General features: G+C 29.0%; 1 long non-coding RNA gene across 1 annotated transcript in view; it reads right to left on the reverse strand.

Moving 5' to 3' along the window:
• Positions 1-837: 837 nt before the first annotated feature.
• The window catches only part of LOC136797088 (uncharacterized), a 235,837-nt gene continuing 216,208 nt past the window's right edge, over positions 838-20,466 (reverse strand). Inside the window, exon 3 of the long non-coding RNA XR_010844908.1 lies at positions 838-856. This is a non-coding gene — a long non-coding RNA (uncharacterized lncRNA). The remainder of the gene's footprint in view (positions 857-20,466) is intronic.

Below are 20,466 nucleotides of genomic sequence, written 5' to 3' on the forward strand. Positions count from 1 at the left end.
CTAACATCACACTTAATAAAAGTGGATTATTATTTGTCAATTAAAATTGTCTAAAGACAGATGATAAGAAATATAAACATTGGAAAAAGGAAGGAAATATGTTGACTTATATTAAAAATTTGAATATAATATTTTCTTTTAATCTGAGTTATATATTATTAAATATATTCATCATATACTTTAAGGTAATAAAATATAAGAATAATACATATTAAATTTTGGCCTAATCTCAGAAACATTTTAAATTAATTAATTGATGTATAATAGTTGTGTAATTTTGTAAAATATATGTGTAATGTAGTTGTACAACTAGCTGTGTAAATAACAATATATATTTAAATACCTTGCTATTAATTTTAACTTATTTAATTAAAATTTAATGTATAATTAAAAACAAGGAACCGAATAACGGGCAAAAAGGCCGAAACGTTGTTCGAATGTTAAGGTACAATATAAATAAGTAATAAAATGACTAATTCTAACGATGATTAATATATTATGCAGTACGATATCAAACATATGCGAAAAAGGAGGAAATATTCATGTTAGTCGAAAACAGATCATATTATTTATTTATTAATTTTTTTTTTAACTGAAACAATGACATGAAGGTTATAAAACAAGTTGCTCAAAAAATCCGCAAGGAGCTCTTATGCATTTAACATTTAACGTGACTTTAAATAGGGCTGTTAAAAATCCTATACTTATAACATTTAACATGGTAAAAAATTTTACATTTAACACAATATCATGAATACTCCTATAGTAGACTTTTCCCCCCCAAGCACATAAAATCGAATAAGTGTGAAAACTTACATTTTGAGAAATCAGCACGATCAAAATATGGTACACTTACCTGAAAAAGAAAAAAAATAATTAAAATGTTATTTAAATTTATAATATCATAACTATAAACTTATGATACCAAGCTAAATTTAGCAATTTCAAACTTGAAAAAAAAAATACTAAAACATAAAAAAAAAAAATTAATACCATATATTTATTGGTTTAGTAAAAAAAATAAGGGCGGGAGTGGGAGATTTCGCTAGAAGGGCGATCAAAGGAATATGGAATACTGAATATTTGCTTCACACCTTGCGGTTCGCTCCCTTTACCTTTGAAACAGCGCCAAACTCAATAAGGGCCAACGCCCTGCAGTGTAGAACACACAGCAAATTCAGATATAACATATACTGGCCATGATCAGAAGCTTGGGAATTGTTAAACAAAATGGAGTGGAACAGACCGAGAAAACTTTATTTTAGAAATTTATAGATATTCCCTTTTTACTAAGGAACATCCAAAAGAACTTGGCCACAGGATCTCCTAACTTAAAATAGTCTTTTAAGTGTGGCCAGGAATTGGGTTTCTATACTAACTATTATCTTAGCTATTATCATAACTATTAGCTTATAACTAACAATCACGTTTGCTTGTTATATTTTGATTTGAGTCGTAAATTTTAATAAAAATGCATTTATGGTTTACTGAGAAAAATGCGTATCCCTGATATTCCCGATATATAAAAAAGATTTTTTTTTTTTGGGGGGGGGGGATTTTACCAAACCATTTGAGTAGAAATGAATATTTTTGGTTACTTTCCCAAAAGAAAAATAAATCTGGAGTATAAAATCCAAGCACTCAGCTTTACACGAGGAACCAGAACGAAGATACAGAAATAATCTCATCCGGGAAAATGGCTACTTTGACATTTACATGAACATAGATAAGAACAGTCGACAACGATGAACTAAACCCATACATTTTTTTCTGAGACACATAAAAAAAAAGTACGCTGTTTCGGAAAGGAATTCTATCTATAAGTTGAAGCTATAAACAGTGGAGCTATCTCCATCAGCAGGGTACAGGAAGAGTGAATACATTACATAAACACAAGGCTGCCTGGCTCACCAGATATTACATAAAACTATGTAAAGGAGCAACAGATGCTGTCTATAGGCTGTACATCCCACGCTGGTTTCGTAAAGTTCTTCAAGAACATTCACTATCTGATGGATTATCTATCATTATTGATCTATTATCAATAATTAGGAAGCCGTAAAACTTTTTTAATTGATTGGAAATGCCATTCATCGACAGAGACGAATATAATAAATCATGATATATGATTTTGATGATATTAATAAAATATTTTAATTTTACGAAGCATAAACTAAACAGTTTATTTAAAATGAAATGTTGCTCGTCGATTCCGACTATTTCAACGTTTTCTAGACAAACGGTCCAAACTTCCAATCCATTATAAAAGACTGGTCTTCACGACTGTTATAAGGCCTATCTGGACATATGGAGTTGAGCTATGGGGCTCCACTAAACCATCGAATTCCTCTCGAAGCTAATCCTTCGTAAAATCCTTAATGCTCCTTACTTTGTCACTAATCAAATCATCCATCAGGACCGCAATGTCCCATATGTTGCCGATTTGGCCAGAACCAGATACCAATCCTTCCATGATAAACTTCCCAACCACCCAAACCAACTCGTTTCTAACCTGGCTTCTCCTTCATTGCCTAATAATCCTCCTAGGCGTCTGAAAAGAAGATGGCCTCGAGATCATCTCCTTTAGAAATGTTTTTGGAGTTCTAGCAATGGGTAGATCCTCCACATGTTTGTATCATGTCATAATATCACTTACAGCGAATTTACTTAATGTGTATAAATGTATACAGTTGTAAATAACAAAAAATAAATTATTAAAATAAAATTAAAAAAATGAAATGTTGAAACTAATTCTTTTGATTTAAACATAATTTAGAACTACTCGATAAATTTTTATATTTATTTATCCTGACCACCAGTTTGGATTTAGATCGTCTCATTCTACCATACAACAGAGTCATCGAGTGGTTGATATCATATCTTCCACATTGGAGCGCGGTATGTACTGCACGGGAGTCTTCCTCGATGTTGAAAAAGCTTTTGATCGAGTCTGGAATCCAGGTCTGCTCTATAAACTTCGTCAATTCCTACCCCCAACATATTTCCTTATAATGCGCTCCTACCTCACTGATAGAACCTTTAAAGTAAATCTCTCTTTTCTCAGTCCGCCGGTGTTCCTCAAGGTAGTATCTTAGGTCCCATTCTTTATACGGTTTATACAGCTGACATCCCAACCCACCCTAAGACAGTTCTAACAACATACGCTGATGACACATGTATACTTTCTGTAAACAACGACCCAACTAATGCATCACAAACACTACAGGCACACATAAGATCTATTGAAGAATGGTGTAAAAACTGGAGAATCAAAATAAATCCTGACAAATCCCACCAGATCACCTTTACTCTCCGACGTAAACCTCTGCCCTCCTGTCCTGCAGTATCTTTTCTAGATACACCACTAACGCCTGTTAATCATTCTTCCTTAACAATCCCTGATAATCCCCCGAGGCGTCTGAAAAGAAGATGGCCACGGGACCTTCTAATTTAAATTAATGTTTGAAGTACCACCAATGGGTGGTTCCTTCCCAAGATTTTCAAGGGTATATGTAACAGACTACATATTTACCTATTATATTATTTTGTACAGTTGTAAATTACAATGAATAAATAATTTTAAAAAAATATCAATAATCAGGAGGCCGTAAAACTTTTTTAATTGATTGGAAGAGCCATTTATCTACAGAGAGGAATAGAATAAATCATGATATATGACTTTAATTATATTAATAAAATATTTTAATTTTTCGAAGCATAAACGAAACTGTTTATTTAAAATGAAATGTTGAAACTAATTCTTTTGATTTAAACATAATTTAGAACTATTCGATAAATTTTTATACTTATTTAAGATACTAAATAAAAGAAAAAAAACCTGAAGGTTTTTAGTTTCCAGTTGTGAAAGAAATTGCAAAAAAACTTATTTTACAAATGAATAAACCAATTATACAATTTGATCAAAAAAGAAAATCCATTTAACATACCAAGAATTTTTTTTTTTAAGAAAATAGTTTCATGCAGAAGAAATTAGGATTTTAAGTAGTTTAAATACAACTTATAATAATTTAAATATATAAATCTTTGATCACTATAATAAAGAATACTACCCTTCCTATCAGAGTGATAATAGTTTTCCACTACGTAAACTAGAAGCTTTCCAACGGCTGAGACGGGAGGATTTCCATATATAACACTGAATTTATTCAAAAAGGAAAGACATATTTCCAGCTAGAGATATAGCCTTTAGCTTCCTACACCTTATCGTCACATTTCTCTTCATCATATTTTTATCAGATATTCACTTCAGCTTTAGTAGAAATATTGTCCTACATTTCCACCCCTATGATTTATATCCCACCACCTTGTACTATCTATTGTACCTTACACCTCAGGCAACATTTTGCTAGAGCTTACTGTCTACAAGTCGACCTTCTATAGAGTGGTTCTGTTCCAGAGCTAAAATTCGACAAAAATGAAAAATCATAATAATATAAAAAAATATCCAAAATGTCTCAACACTTCCTTAATAAATCATATTACAAGTCCAACGTTCCGACCATCATTAAAGACAACAATTAAAATAACAGGTTTAATTAAAACTTATTATTCACAGCCTCACATTTATTTATAAAACTTTGCAGGCTATTGTGTTCAAGTCAATTTAACATAGACAAAATAAACCTATAAACAATAGCATATTTCTTTACTAATAAATTTGCACCATTTTAGGTTTTAATTTATCTGTATTTGTCACTATAACATTACGAATGAATTTTATTCTTTGTGATTTCTGTGTTTACTATCATAAACGTATCGCAAAAATACTATTGATATATAATGTGAGGACTGATATATGAAATTCCGAGTTTGATTTGTCTATATACATCCCAAAAATATACATGTTTTGATTTTGATAACACGATGATTTTACACAGAGAAAATAATACTTTTAAAATAAAAATACTTGATGCCATTTATATATCAGAAAACATTAATTATAAAGGTAATTTTAAGTCAGACACGAGAAATTTAAACCAACACTGTACAAAGATTTAATATAAAATTAATTTATGATAATATAGTTCAATTTTAGATAATAATTTATAATTAAATTGTATAGGATTTTTAAACAATATAAATAACACAATAGACAAAAATGTAGGGCGAAACATGATGATAAGATTAGGTATCCTGGTTTTTGAGGTAGGTTAAATAATATTGTTGTGGTAAGTTTAATGATAGTAAAATATATAAATTGCAAAGAATACAATTTGTAATTGAATGTTAAAGAGATAAATACAGGTAAATTACAGCATACAATAGTACAACTTTATTACAAAAAGTATATAGTTTTTTTTTAGGTTTACTTTAACTGTTAAATTGACTTGGGCATAATAGCCTGCAAAGATTTATAAATAAATATGAGACTGTTGAACTAAAATTAAGATATCCAAATTATAATGAATAATGATTTTGATACTGTTAATAATAAGTTATAATTAAAGATTTTATTTTAATAAATTGTCCTTGGATCGACCGAAATGTTGAGACATTTTGGATACTTTAGGTATTATTAATAAAACTAACGGTCTTGAAAAAAAATAATAAAATTATATCTAACACAATATTTTGGATAAAACATTCTTCAGAAGATATTTTTACACTATGTATTCATTAAATGTTAACGAACGTATAAAAAGTTCAATAATTTCAGCTAAACTGAAAATACCTGTACAAGTTACAACCCTTCATTAAAAAAGATTTTATGTAATGTAACCAGCGTGTCTCCAAAGTCACTTAATTTGCAAACAGCAATTGAAACACTAGAACATTTTGAATTACTTTGTACAGTATAACGAATGACGATAGAATTCGCGGTGTAAACAAATGTAACATACAGATTTTAAGTAATACATATTCATAAAATATCTTTATATGTTCCCAAAATGAAAAGAAAGAAATATGTTTTTTGTATTATGTTTGTAATAAAATAATAATCTCATATTAACGACTTTACCGTGTGGATATAAATTATTTTTTTAGAAGTGGTACACATTACAGTAAAAGTAAATGGTCTTGATTTATAATGTAATCATATTTTATTAATAATTAGAACAACCTACGCACTTGTAAGAATATATTGATTTTATATGTTAATGTTACAATTTTCAACTTGACAGTTTTCAATTTAATCATAAACCAATATTAAAACGATATTTTGTGATTTTCTATCAGGTTTTCTGCTATCCTCCTATTCCAGAACCGAATTTATGCTTCAGTATTAATAAAATAATTAATAATCGAACTAATTAAATAATAAAAGATGTTAAATTATTAGTATATGGCTGATAAATTAGCAGTTTTGCCAATAAATGTGGTTCAAACACAGGTGCAAAGCAGATAATCTCATAGCATGTTTGTAAAAATATAAAATTGATCGCATTTATTTTAAACTATAATATTAATAGACTATATAATTAAAAATATCTCGAAATCTAACTAGAAATAATATAAAATAAGATTATCTCCTTAGTATGATCGTATTAATACAAAAAAATATAAAATCATTATTTTAAAACTATAAAAATGCAAAACAAATTCAATAAAAAAAAATTAAATTTTTTTAAAAATTTTATGTACATTTGATATAAAAATATATACTTATAAAGAGTGCGTCATTTGATCAGCTATATTTAGCTAGCAGAAAACGAATGACTACTCTGTTTAATTCCGTGACGTAATAGAATACAAAAAGACGTCTCTTATAGTTTTATGACCATAATAATATACAAAGACATAAGAAAAAAATTATTAATTTATTATACGATAAATCTCAACTTTAAGGATGCTATTTAACCCTAAGGGTTACGACCTCTTCACTAGGAACCTGCTGTTAAGACCCTGACTGATAGGGTGTGGGCGTCATGTGCGGTTTGTGTGAAATGCAAAGTCCTTCACATCTTAAGTCGCTGCCTCTAAAATTAAACTTAAGTGCTCTAGATAATTTTAGTTTCCATAGTTAATAATTTCTAATTTTCATTTTACGCCGACAAAACATTCCAAGAACCCTTTCAACTCCTTTAAACTTGAAATTAACTTTATCTATAAAAATGACGGCATTTTTTTGTATTGGAATCCTATTTTATACAGGAGTAAGTGTTAAAAATATTAATGAGACAAAATTTGTTTAACAACAGGATTAATTAAACTGTTGTTTCTTTCTGATTTTAGAATGTATATTTTTAACTACTTTACACTTATTCTTTGAGTATAATTTATGTGACGTTTAAACGTAATAATTAATTTTTTTCTTTTAAGTGAAAATCAGACCAATTTATTAGTAACTGGAATAATTATCAAGAGTAGAACATTAATATTTCAATATAATCTTGGAACATTATCAATGCTTATCCATATATTTCGATATTGAGCTTACTAAATATTTAACAAATAAAACTTGATGATTAAACCGACTACCTCTTTTCAGGTTAATTTTTTTAATAAAAAAAAAAAAGATGATATTATTCATGAAGACAAAATTGAATAAATTGGAAAGAAAGAAATGCACAAATATTAATTAAAACCATTAATGTTTCCCTAATAATAACTTTAAAAAAAAAAAAAAGCATACAGTTACTTACGGCCGTTAAGAGTAAAGGTGAAAAAATTAAAATTAGTTAAAAATAATTATTTCATCAATTACTGAATGTATTAACTTCAAATGCTTTTAAATATTTGAATATGCTTGTATATAATTAGTTTTAATAGAGAAAACAGTTATTTCTGACTTGAAACCAAGAACTTCCCCCCTAATTGTAGGAATATAGTCCGAGTGGCTGTCAATAAAGGAACAAAGTAAAAAAAAATAATAGTAACCAACGTTTTACCCCACTTTGCAGGGCATCTTCAGGGTCATAGAAAAACTAAATTATTATTAAAAGAGAAAGACAAATTAAGTTAAGAAAACATAAGTGTAGATAAATAGGAGCCTAATTATTAATAGGCCAATCATGTATGGTAGATTTTCTAATATTGTGTACCTTTATTTACCGCCACCCGGACTATTTTCCTACAAAAACTTCGGACCAAGCTTGTCCCCTCACATGTGAAGGAAAAAGCAGGACTCCTGAAAATCTCAGTGCTTCTCTCTCAACTGCGTCACTAATATTAAAAACCAGTGTAAGATTATTAGAAAAAAATCAATGAACTTTTAAGGCCTAATTATAGTGATAATTTTACGATAAGATTCTATATAAGAAAAAATCAACTTTTTGAAATTCGAAACCATATCCCAAAGAATTAATAAAATTTGAGACCATAATTCCTCTTGCAGACTTTAAGACAATTTAGCAGAAAATGTATTCTAATTCAAGTAACTAATTAACTTGGCAATAACTTAAGATTCAATTACACTCCAATTAACTTAACGACAGAACAAAAAAATAATTAAGCCTCAATATGGACCTTAATAATGTTTACTATATAACTAAAAAAATATTATTAAAACTAGATCGCTATTTATTTATTTTTTTTACAAGAATAGCAAGTATATACAAAGTTAGGCCACAATTCCTCATGTAGACTTTGTAGCAAATTAGCAGGCAATGCATTCTAATTCAAGCAACTAATTAACAAGGCAGTGACTGAAGACTGATATTGAGCATTTGACTTCGCGACTGAATGCAACAATATTTAGACCCCCACCAAGAGAAATGTAAAGTTCAAAGAGGCTGTACAGTAAGACGTTATGTAAAAGGTTCGGCCCACGATTGGAGTGGGCCAGGCCTGGGCTGCCCAAATAGGGCACTCTGGTAGGCGGCACTTGGCGACAAATAGCCTGTCCGAGGTTCACCTTCCAAAGCGGTCTCGATATCTTACATGTGTCCTAATATATACTGCATTAGCATAGATATAGAGCATATAATTATTTATGTCCAAGAAGGGATGAAGGAATAAAGGAGCAATTGTTAAAAAATTAGAAAAATATACATACAAATATTCACTTGAATACAACAAAAAAATTAGAAACATCTGTCAATCCGTGCGACCTTCACTGGTCTTCATTAACATACTAATACATACATGCTAATAACAGCTTATTTATTATTAAGCTATTGATATTATTTTTAACGTAATTATGGCGGATTACAATTTATAAGCACAATAACTATTATTGGATAAAATAATGGTAATTTGCACAAAGATATTTCTATTTTAAAATGAAATGAAACGAAAAATTGTTAATTATTCTGGGACGAAGTCCCTTCAGAACAATGATAAGGTAATTGTAATAATACAATAACATATATTGGCCAAAATCAATGTGGCCACACTTAATTAAAATTTCAAAACAAAAAAGTAATTATAAATTATCTGTTCTATTATAATATTGGATTAGATTAGTAGAGTAAAAAATGGTTAAATAGAAGGGGTTTAAACCACAGAAGGGTTGGTATATGATATATGTTAGGGGGAATGGAGTTCCAGTGAATGGCAGCTCGGTTAAAAAATGAATTATCAAAGGCAGCAGTTCAGTGAGGTGGAGGATAGATGCTAAATAAACGGAATAGGACTGAGAATTTGAAGATTTATTTTATTCGTTATTTTATCATTATATAAGAAGGGGATTTGGAGACTCGAACGACATTTTTTTAAGAGTGAAATTTGTGTAGAATGGTGAATTACATTTTTTTTTGGCATTGAAGTCGACTTACTACCCTCATACAGCTCTTCTCCAGCGCACATAGACTGGAATTCTAAGAGAAGAGAAATATTTTTAGCAAAACTAACATTTACTGTAAGTACTTTTCCTCTTTTTTTTTTTTTTTTTTTTTAGAAAAATTATGAATTACTTCTTCAAACGCAATTTTTTTTAATTTCTTCACTTTCTATCAACATCAATAATACCATACCATTATTTTTTTTTAAGCTATCATACTTCATATTCGTTTGACCTTATTTCATCCTTAATTCGTTTTAATTTAACAATCACTGAAGTAAGAAAGCCATCTTAGTATAAAGAGTATAAGGCACTTGTTCAGAAGGCATAAAGTGCCAAAAATTGCACACAATTTTTCACGGCTTTAGATGATTGCAGCATTGTGTAAAATTGAACAAAAGTAAAGAAAAAATCGTTAAGAATTCAATTTTTGCACGTGAATCCGACATCATGAGAGGGATATTACCTTAGTCCTCTAAAAATTGAACAATATAGCACATAAAATAATGCGTAGGAGCAAGAAAACTGAAACTGATAATAATTATCCAGCGAATCAATTAATGCAAGTCACTGATTTTACTGAATACATTTACCTGAATCCACGACGGGGATCCGGCATTTTTGAGGGAAGCGCTGATTCCAAAGCTTGCAGTTAATGTATGGAGTATTTTGTGTCATTAAACCAAATATGAACGGATTTTTTGTGTTGCGGCAGACATAAGCAACAACATTTCCACTGACTTAATTCCTTAGAGTCTTTCTAATGAAAAAAGCAAAGAATTTTTTGATAGATTTATTTATTGATAGATATTACAATCTGCCACACAGTTGTGGGTGATGTGTGATAGTGATGAATGATCTCATACATACTAAAAAAAAATAAAAAAATATTTAAAAAAACTCTCATAAAATATATACAAACAAAAGAATAGACAAGATGAACATAATCAAACTATCTGTATGAAAAATAAATAAATAAAATAACATAATGATAAAATAATATATACAATATTTACACAATCGACCTGAGGATCCCTGAGCCCACTCTATCCCCCACGTGTGAGGGGTAGAGCAGACCTCAAGAGATCCCAGCGCATCCCTCTCGCCGCATCACTGGTAATGAGCCAGTGTAAAAGCAAAGAATTAACGCTACCTTTAAAACCAAGTAATCCTTCAGATAATTCTTCACTTCCTCATACACGGTAACCAATATTCTCAAAAATCATTCTCACTAGTCTTGCAAGTGTGTAAGGAATGTTGATCAACAAAACTACGTAAGCCTTCTAACGTTGAATGAAATAACACGCCTGTTATAAAATACAAGAGAGGAAGATATAATGTCTACACAATAAACTTGATAAAAAACAGACCAAACATTTTACAAGCTAGCCAATCAAATAAAATCAACCCTACCTCCATATATCAGAGTAATAAGGATATCTTATCCACGGGAGCTAAATAGAGACCCCACCCGTCTGGTCATCGAACTAGATATCGAAAATACCGAAGATTTGGAGCCTCATGCCAAAAATAACTCTTCACGGTGTGATCTCATCAGGAAAACATGGGACAAATCAAGGATCTCCAAGAACGGGATAAAATCTCCTTAAAGGTAGATATTGGCCTCTGAGGTAAACATAATTAATCGCATAAATAACAATATTTATCTAGATTAATTTAAACAAATATTAGTGACAGTTGTGGCATTGCGAATAATTCTTATGCCAATATTGGAACATATCTCCCAGAATTAACATAATCGAAAATTACGAAAACAAAAGATAATTTAAAAGGCCATCTTGTAATATTCTTCAGAATATTATAATTGATCTACAAATGATTCAAACACAAGAAATAATCGACTAAAATTTATCAAAGAAAAAGTATGGCGTTTATAACTAAGAAAACCGAAACCATAAATTAATAACATAATTTACTAGAAGTATACTTATGAACAATTCAACCATTATATTACACATAATATTAAGTAAACAATTGAAATTTATGGAGGTTTAAAGCATTCTATAAAGTCAGGAAAAAGAATCTTTAATTTTTCAAAAGTAGTTTGAATTTTTAATTACTGTCAAAAAATTTACACCAGTACATTTCGCCAAAATCACCAGTTACTTTAGAATAGATCGTCTTTCACAAAGTATTGTTTTTTTAAATTATTATTAATAATAGGAACAAAGATGGTGTTTAAAACTATGAGATTAAAATATTTGAGTGAATGAATTTTCTCGGGTCAATGAGAAACTAATAGTTCTATAAAATGTTCAAACCTTCGGGGGGAAAAATGGTGAATTGACACAGTATTTATTGGTTAAAACCCTCACTACTGTAAGCTCTTAAGGTTTCTACGACTCTGACTGCATGAAAAAAAAAAACTACAGCAAGTACATAGATCAGAAGAGCTTCCTGGGGGGATGGATCTGATAAAAAATAAGGGTCTCTAAAACTCAGTCTCTAAAAAATTCTTCAAAATCGAATCTATAGATTATATCACAACACAAATATGATTACAAGCCAATAGACAGACACGGAACAAAATTAGTTCCTTGATGAAATCATAAAATGCGATTGAAAGCATAAAGTGCCAGGTGAAATTTCAGATTCTGAGCAGAAACATTTTTTTCATTTCCTCTTCGAACATGAAAAGCTTCCCTACTTTCAAAACTGAGGAAGCAAAAAATGAAACAATAGATACAAAGATGAATACAAATAAGGCCACAGAGGAGGACCATGGTACAATGTGAAAGAGAATTTAAGGTATATTTTAAAATTAAAAAGTCAAAAGCGCGGTACAATGAAAGTTGTAAAGAATAATTGAATTGAGAATCAGGCCTACATAAAATTAAGAATTCTCTTTCTCATTTCCTTTTTTGGTCGAATCTTCACATGGTTCGAAAAGAACATTTTATAACAGTGACTGAAATATTGTTCTGAATAATGAAGCAATAATAACAAGTTATAACAAACAAAAACATTAAAATGCTAGGCTTTATTTATAATATTAAATATTATGTATATTAACAATAATATGTACAATATATATATATATTGATTATATTGTTTGTAGAAGTATTTATAGTTTCTTGTTTCTGTAAATTTTATATCAGCTTTAATGTTCACATCGTTAAGCTAAAATAAATAGTGCGACCCCAATGATGGATGCCCAATAAATGACTAAGTGCTCTTAGCTAATGGAAAAACTGGAGTTACCTACATTTACCTGGATAGAAATAAATTTCAATTCTAGTTACTCTTGTAAGCTCTATACTTTAATGAATCTGACGATTTCGTAGCATTTTTATTTGAAATAAAAATATTCATACAAATGTATATCATTTTATAATTTATTGGCCTAAACTTCCACTTTTCATTACAAAAGAATGATCTATGTGACTGTAATAAGGCCAATCTGGACATACGGAATTGAGCTTTGGGGCTCCTCTAAACCTTCGAATTCCTCTCGTATTCTATCCTTACAATCCAAAATACTTCGTAAAATCCTCAATGCTCCTTACTTTGTCAAAAATAAAATCATACATAAAGACCTTAATGTTCCATACGTAACCGAACCTTATAACATTCCTTCCATTATAAACTCCCTAACAACCCAAACCCACTGTATCACTCCATTATAACTGAGATAAAAGTAAATGCACAGTTGTAAATATCAATAATGATATTATTAAAAAAAAAATTATTTATTCTTCTTTTTTGGTTTGATTAATTAGTTTAGAATTTTTCAAAATGTTTAAATTTAATTTGATTCATCAAGAAATGTTGAAATGTTGATAGGCCAACCCCCTCTGTATCTTTCTGGACTACAATAGTAGAAAATAAATATTAAAATAATTTATATACACATAACAAGATTACATTTGACCAAAAAATCGCTATTAGACCAGAAAGGTAGAAATTAGGAATCTTTAATACAACTGAAAATAAAGGGAATAATAATAGGGGGTTTATGCCCTGGGTAAAACTCTGAATTTATTCCGGGATTAGGAGGGAATCAGAGGGATTTAGGATTCCAGGCCAACCTAACAACCACCTCCACCTCTCATTGCCTCAGTTTCCACCTCATGGGCAGATTTGGCAGCTCTCTGTTAGAGAGAATTGTACTTTATATAGTATATTAAATATGATATATAATTTTATAAACTATATGGAATAACAATGAGCATTATTTATATCCATTTTTATAATCAAGAGAATATTTGTACTCTTAACAATGAACATACAAATTCATTAATTTTTTATACAAGCGAATCAATATATGTTTAACCTAAATTCATTAGTTAGTAAATTTCGTACGTTCGTTCTTGTTTAATAGCGTAAAACATAACTGGTTATCGATGGTATTAACTTTTTTTTTATGTATGCCTGTTTATTTATTATGACTTTTAATTTAAATACAAATGTTATTGTTTTATTGCCGGCCCTATGGGTTGTAGATATATAATTTAGCACATTTGTGGAGTTTCATATCGAAAGTCAATTGTGCTGGTTTATAAGTTCAATTTTAACCGAAAATGTTGGTTTATAACACCTATTTAACAGAAAAAAGTTTAAATTTCTAAATGAACTGAATACGTTTTAGATATAGGATTTTAATGTTTCAACTTTAAACTTTAAGAACTTTTAAAAGCACAAGAAATAAGTGAATTGAATATATTTTTTTGCGTACCTTTCATTAAAATAGATTAGTACATCATACATATATAATACATACAATGTATTATATATACTTTTACTGAATATTCTCTCATTGATTGCCTTGTGACAATATAAGGTGTTGATATGAGTCCAGCTAAGATGGTATAGCCTAAGGCTACGTCATGGAATTAATGGAGCGTGTAAATGAATTTGAACTGTTTTGGCAGTTATTGTGTCCTTAAGAGTCAAATTATTAATGCATAAGGGTGTCTGTGTGATGATTCTTGTAAGTTGAAAAAAAAAAAAAAAAAATTAGTATTTGGGGAAGATGAACGGAGAGGGGGGTGTGATCAGCAAAAAGAACATAAATAAACAAAAATATATTTATTTATGCCGGCGTTTTGACCTGAACCTCAGGAGGTTAGCAGGAAATCCTGGCTGAAACTCAAATTTATTTACACTAACTAATAATTTATTTAGGAATATTGAAAGTTCTGTACAAAGGAGAAGAATATGTTCAAATGGGTATTAATAAGTATAGTTTAAGCATGTAAATTTTTTTAATAATTTTATATATATTGGATCAAGGTCGACTGTGATAAGAGAATCCACTAATTCCTCTTTTTAACAGAGAATAACATAGATACAGGGGTGAAAATGATAAGGAAACGAGATTGTGAAACTGTACTATTAGCATTTGATCCTGTTACAAAAAACTTATTTTTTAGGTCAATTTTATCTATAAATACAGCAAAATAGCGGAATATGGACGCAATTATAATCGCTTTCCGCAACTGGGCAACGTGAACTGGACTGACCTCTGCCCTTGGAACACATAGTTTTTTTCAGGAATATCACAATTTGATACTTACTTATTTTATTTTTAACAAAAAAAAAGAAACATAGATAACAGATACACATAAAACGGATTTATCAAGAAACATGTATGTGACCTACATAGAAGTATGGGCCGCCAGATTTAAAATGGATAATAGTAAGAAATAAATTTATTTCCATTTTTTTATTACAAAAGGATTTAGCAAATTTCTAAAAAAAAAAAAAATTATCGCCGCCCTCCTTTTGGCTCCGATATATCTCATAACATGTTCATTTGTAGGTACGTAACCATTTTTTGAGGAAATGACTCAACCGACATAAGGGTTTGATAAAAAAAACTATTACAATAGATTCCGTAATTGTTCTGAAACTATTTAAGCTCAAAATACTAAAAAAAAATTATAGTAATAAATGCGTAAAATTTGTCTGTTTGTACTATTACAAGTTTAGAGACCACTTCACTAACAACTTACCAATCTGTAAAAGCATATATGAAATAATATATCGTCAGTAAGAAAGGGTGGGTTTATATATTTTTTGTAAATTAAAATATTTGTAATTCTGAGTAGGATGTGCATTGCCTGAGAGCTGAAAATGTCTAACAAACAAAAATATTATTGTACCAATAATTTTGTCATATCATTAAGAGTAATTTATAATTTGCCATTATGGAATTTTCTTTAACGACTTGTTAGTTACTATTCCACTGACTAATGCCAACGTTTCTTTAAAAAAAAAATTGTAAAAAATTGTAAATTGTAAAGTTGTAAAGAATTAATCTTCTTATTTTGATCATAACTTATTTTCTGGTAAAAAGGAAAATATATTGATATTCTGTCTTCTCATTAATTCCTGATAATGATACCTACAACAAAATTATAAACACAACCGTTGAAACATAAATGAATTATACTACACTGGTTTAAACATTTAAAAACATATTCACATTAATACAAGTGATGAAAACTAATTATTTTCGTTTTACTGCATTACAGGACTTATAAAATAAACTATATACTTCATATCTACTATATACTTCTACATATACTTCTATCTCAAATGAACTCAACTGTTCATTAAATAATTTTAAGGAGCCTAATTTTTAATAGTAACTAAAAGAACAGTTATATAAGATTAAGGCCATATTTTTACGTTTCAAAATAAATCTAAATTGTACTAAAGTGGGCTCGTATCGCAATGTTTTGATTGGACTAGTCTTCACATCAAAAAAAAAATTTTTCCAACAGAAAATAAATATTTTTATTTACAAGATCGATTTTATTGATATATATAACGATAACAATGTATATTAAAAATAAGGAAACATAGCAACGCATTCTTTGCAGAAATATATATATATATATATATATATACTCTTAACTTGATTTACTTGTGAGGAACCGACAAAATAGAGCAGGTGATCGGAGCCGGATTCCTAAGTTTGATCCTCATTTATTTATTTAAAGTTGATCCCCCGAAGATAATTATCACTTTCTTTGTTTGTAGTCAGACTGTTAAGAACAAAATATTTACATCATGTGTTTATTGTGATGGCTCTGATGTTTGTACACGTTTAACTTATTATCGGTCTTCCTGGAGGGATCCTTTGGTGAGAATTTAAGGTTTCCAGGACCTTGTTGACACAGGCGGATGATCCGAGAAATAACGTGACTAGGGAAATTATCGCCTTAGATTCGTCAGATCTATTTCAGATGATATTTATTTATTCATTCCTCCGTGTATTTACATCTAAATTAAATGCAAAAGGCCTATAAGCGCCGAATTTCAGAAAATATTCAATAGTCTTTGCAAATATATTTTTTTTATTTTTAAACGACTACTGGGTTATTGAAATACACATTAGCTATTTTTTTTTATTAATTTACTTTTATTGGACGACCACTGTACTCATAATCTGGGCTTAGATTCAAAGACGGGTGGGGCATATAATATAAAGGACAGATGTGACCATATTCAAGCAAAGCGGCGATCTTCGTTATTTAAAAATTTCTGTTAATTTTTTTTTAGGTGTTTAAACTTTTTCAACTTAACACCAGAAGGTAACTTGAAGAATGTTCTGTTGTTGAACAAAAAAGAACAGACACTTCCTGATTAATAATATAAGTATTTAGTATTAACAAATCATAAAGATATCTTAACATTTACCATATTCCCTGAAATTGTTTAAGGCCGATTTAAATATTACAAATTACAAGATTGGATAAATTAACATACAAGAAATTTTTACTGTTCCACTGAAGTCTTTGAGATGGTAATTTATTATGAAACCATTAAGACTGAATTGATTTGGAATATCTAAGGTGTAATGAAGTCTGTATTATGTAACATGATACCTCGTCTCACAATAAACGATCCTGTTCTCCTCGTAAATAGGAATTGACATATATCGATATGCGAACGGGTTTTTCCTGATCTCGATTAATTCTGGGATGTTATACTCGATTTTGAAACAAATAAGTTTGTTTTAGCCGGTGGTTGACTACTGGTTGCTTTGAGGTTAACGACTCGGCAGCTTTCAAATTATTTAAATCATATCGTCCTATCTGCCCAATTCCAGTTTGTCATCTCTGGAACATTTGAATTTATTTAAATTTATTAACTTATATAAGCAATGAAGAAATATATATATTGTTTTTAAAAAGGGCCGTCAGCCACCCAATGAGATCTTCATACCTCAGATTTATGGTTTTCAACAACATTTCAAACTTGTTTCCTCTCCGAGGAATTATAGCTGAATGGTTTGCAAAAATTTAATCTTTTTATTAGTTTATTCTTTCTACCTAATTCGATAAGGATATATATTTAAAAATAATAATAAATTTATAGCGTATCGAATTCTGAAGTAATGTCTCGTTGGACCCCCAAGAAAATTATTTATAACTCTTCACCTTACAGAAATATTTCGTTCAATACACAAATACATCAGGTATCAACATCAAAAAACATACCAATCAATAATATATTTTATTTATATAATATTATAACAATACTAAACAAAAATAAATCAGGGAATACGTTTACGTTTTTACTTTCACTTACCCTATGCTCACTTATGTTTTATACATTAAGTGATTGGGTTGGGATCGGAAAAAATCGAATTTGAGTTTACGGCGGAAATAAACGTTCGGGAAAGGTTAATTGTAGTATGTTATTTTTTATCCTTATTTTATACTGAATAATAATTTTTAATAGTGAAGATAATAACGAATACAATTATTTCCTTAATTAAAATCCCGAATAGTAACTAAAATACTGTGATGACTAAAATATAAAAAAACAAGAAGACATTAACAAATTAAATATATAACTGAATAAAACTCAGATCAAATTATTTAGATGTATTGTTTGTTCGATACAGTTAGGAGTGCAGCACTTTGTTATCAAAAGAACTGTTACGAGACCAACGGTTGTGCAAGGAAGTTTCGTACGAAAGAATTCGTACCCGGTCCTTAGAGTTGATAGCACGGTGCCTTTTACAACTGAGCCACCCTTCCCATATACATACATTTAAATAACGATATTTTAAAAATGAAAACAAAATTTACAAAAAACATTAAGATACATTATCTCAATTACGATACACGTGGTTCACAAATTAAAAAAACATGCTTAAAAGTTATAGTTTGATTGATTGAACATGTTAATTATGTAGTATGCTAATTAAATAATATTATGTATATTGGAAATCTTGAAAAAGACAGTTACCAAACCATGATACTAGATAGAGCCAATTCGTTGTAACCAAAATGTTTAAAGCGCTGATAACTATTTCAATTGCCATATTTTCTTTTTTATTGCAATCTTTTTTTAACAATAATAAAAATGCAGTTTAATATTTGTTATCGCACATCACGTGACTCATATGACAACATGTTCTATTGGCCCGTAGTGAAGATAGATAGATAGCCTTTGATACTAAGGTCACTGATCCTATTTATTCAAGCTGATAGTGTTTCGGGGCATCTCCAGCGGTTTATTCTCATGCATTCCTACATCACTTCCTCCTAAGAATTTATTAAAGTAAATACATCGTCACGCAAGCTGTGGTACTCTTAAGTCAGAGGAAATCTAAAATATGATTTCTATTAAAAAAAACTCTAACTTGTCAGATGCATTTCGTGAGATAGAAAATAAATATACATGGGAAAGTATCCTATAAAACAATACGGAATGTTTCCAAAAAGGTAGTATTTTTTTTTTAATACCCCGACACTATTTTAATTTGCAGCATTAATTTTTTACTTTAAAAGAGTTCAATTATAAAAAAAAAAATCAATTACAAATTTATTTTTACGCTCGTGAGATGATAATAAAGATTTCATTTAACTCGTTATATTTCACATGTTTCAAGACAGTTTTCATTTCATTTTTATCTGTCAAACATTAAAACATAATTAATAGAATATGAAAAAATAAATTTATCACATTTTAGCAATGTGTAATTTAACTTAAATACCATACATTACTCCTTCCCAAAAGAAGTCAAAATAAGTTTTTGGAAATAGCACATTAGTGACCTAAATAAGAATAACAAGAAAAATATATACGATTAATAAACGAGGTAGGTTAATTTAACTACACTGATAATATTTACACTTTAAAAGCTTTAATTAGAGCTATAAAAAATAAATATATTATAAACCATTTGATGAAAATGTATTGCAGAATTTTAACTTCTACTGGTCTAAAACGTATTAAAGCGTTAAACCACCATTTAACACTAACTTGATTAAATGTTAAGGAACGTTAATTAAGTATCGAAGTTACTTAATTTTAATGTCATCTTATGTAGTAATGAGCTCATCTTGATACATATTTAATTTATGTCACAAAATATGAGTTATTTAAAAGAGTTAAAAACCCATAGCTATATTTTAAGATTAAGAATCTAATTAACACTAAAACCAATTTTTCCCTGTTTAAAGAAATTTAAATTAAACTTAGAATTTTTTAAGGGACAATATTTATTTATAAAAAAAAAAGTTTTATGTAATAATTTTTAAATAAAATATCTTTTATAAGAGTGACCATAAAGGTTGAAAAATATTTTTTTTTTTTAATTTAATAACGATATCCATCCCTAGTATAGACAAAAGTTTATTAGGATTTTATCAGATTTGATCGTAAACAGTTTTCAGTTCGTACACAAACTTGTGAATTTAGCACATATTTTATATCCAACTCAATTAAGTAATATTAATATTATTCATATATCATTTTTCGTGATATTCCTATGTTAATGAACTAATATATCTATCAAG

Source organism: Halyomorpha halys, unplaced genomic scaffold (assembly GCF_000696795.3).
Source record: "Halyomorpha halys isolate HHAL.00 unplaced genomic scaffold, Hhal_1.1 Scaffold226.1, whole genome shotgun sequence".
In the NCBI taxonomy this organism is placed as follows: domain Eukaryota; kingdom Metazoa; phylum Arthropoda; class Insecta; order Hemiptera; family Pentatomidae; genus Halyomorpha; species Halyomorpha halys.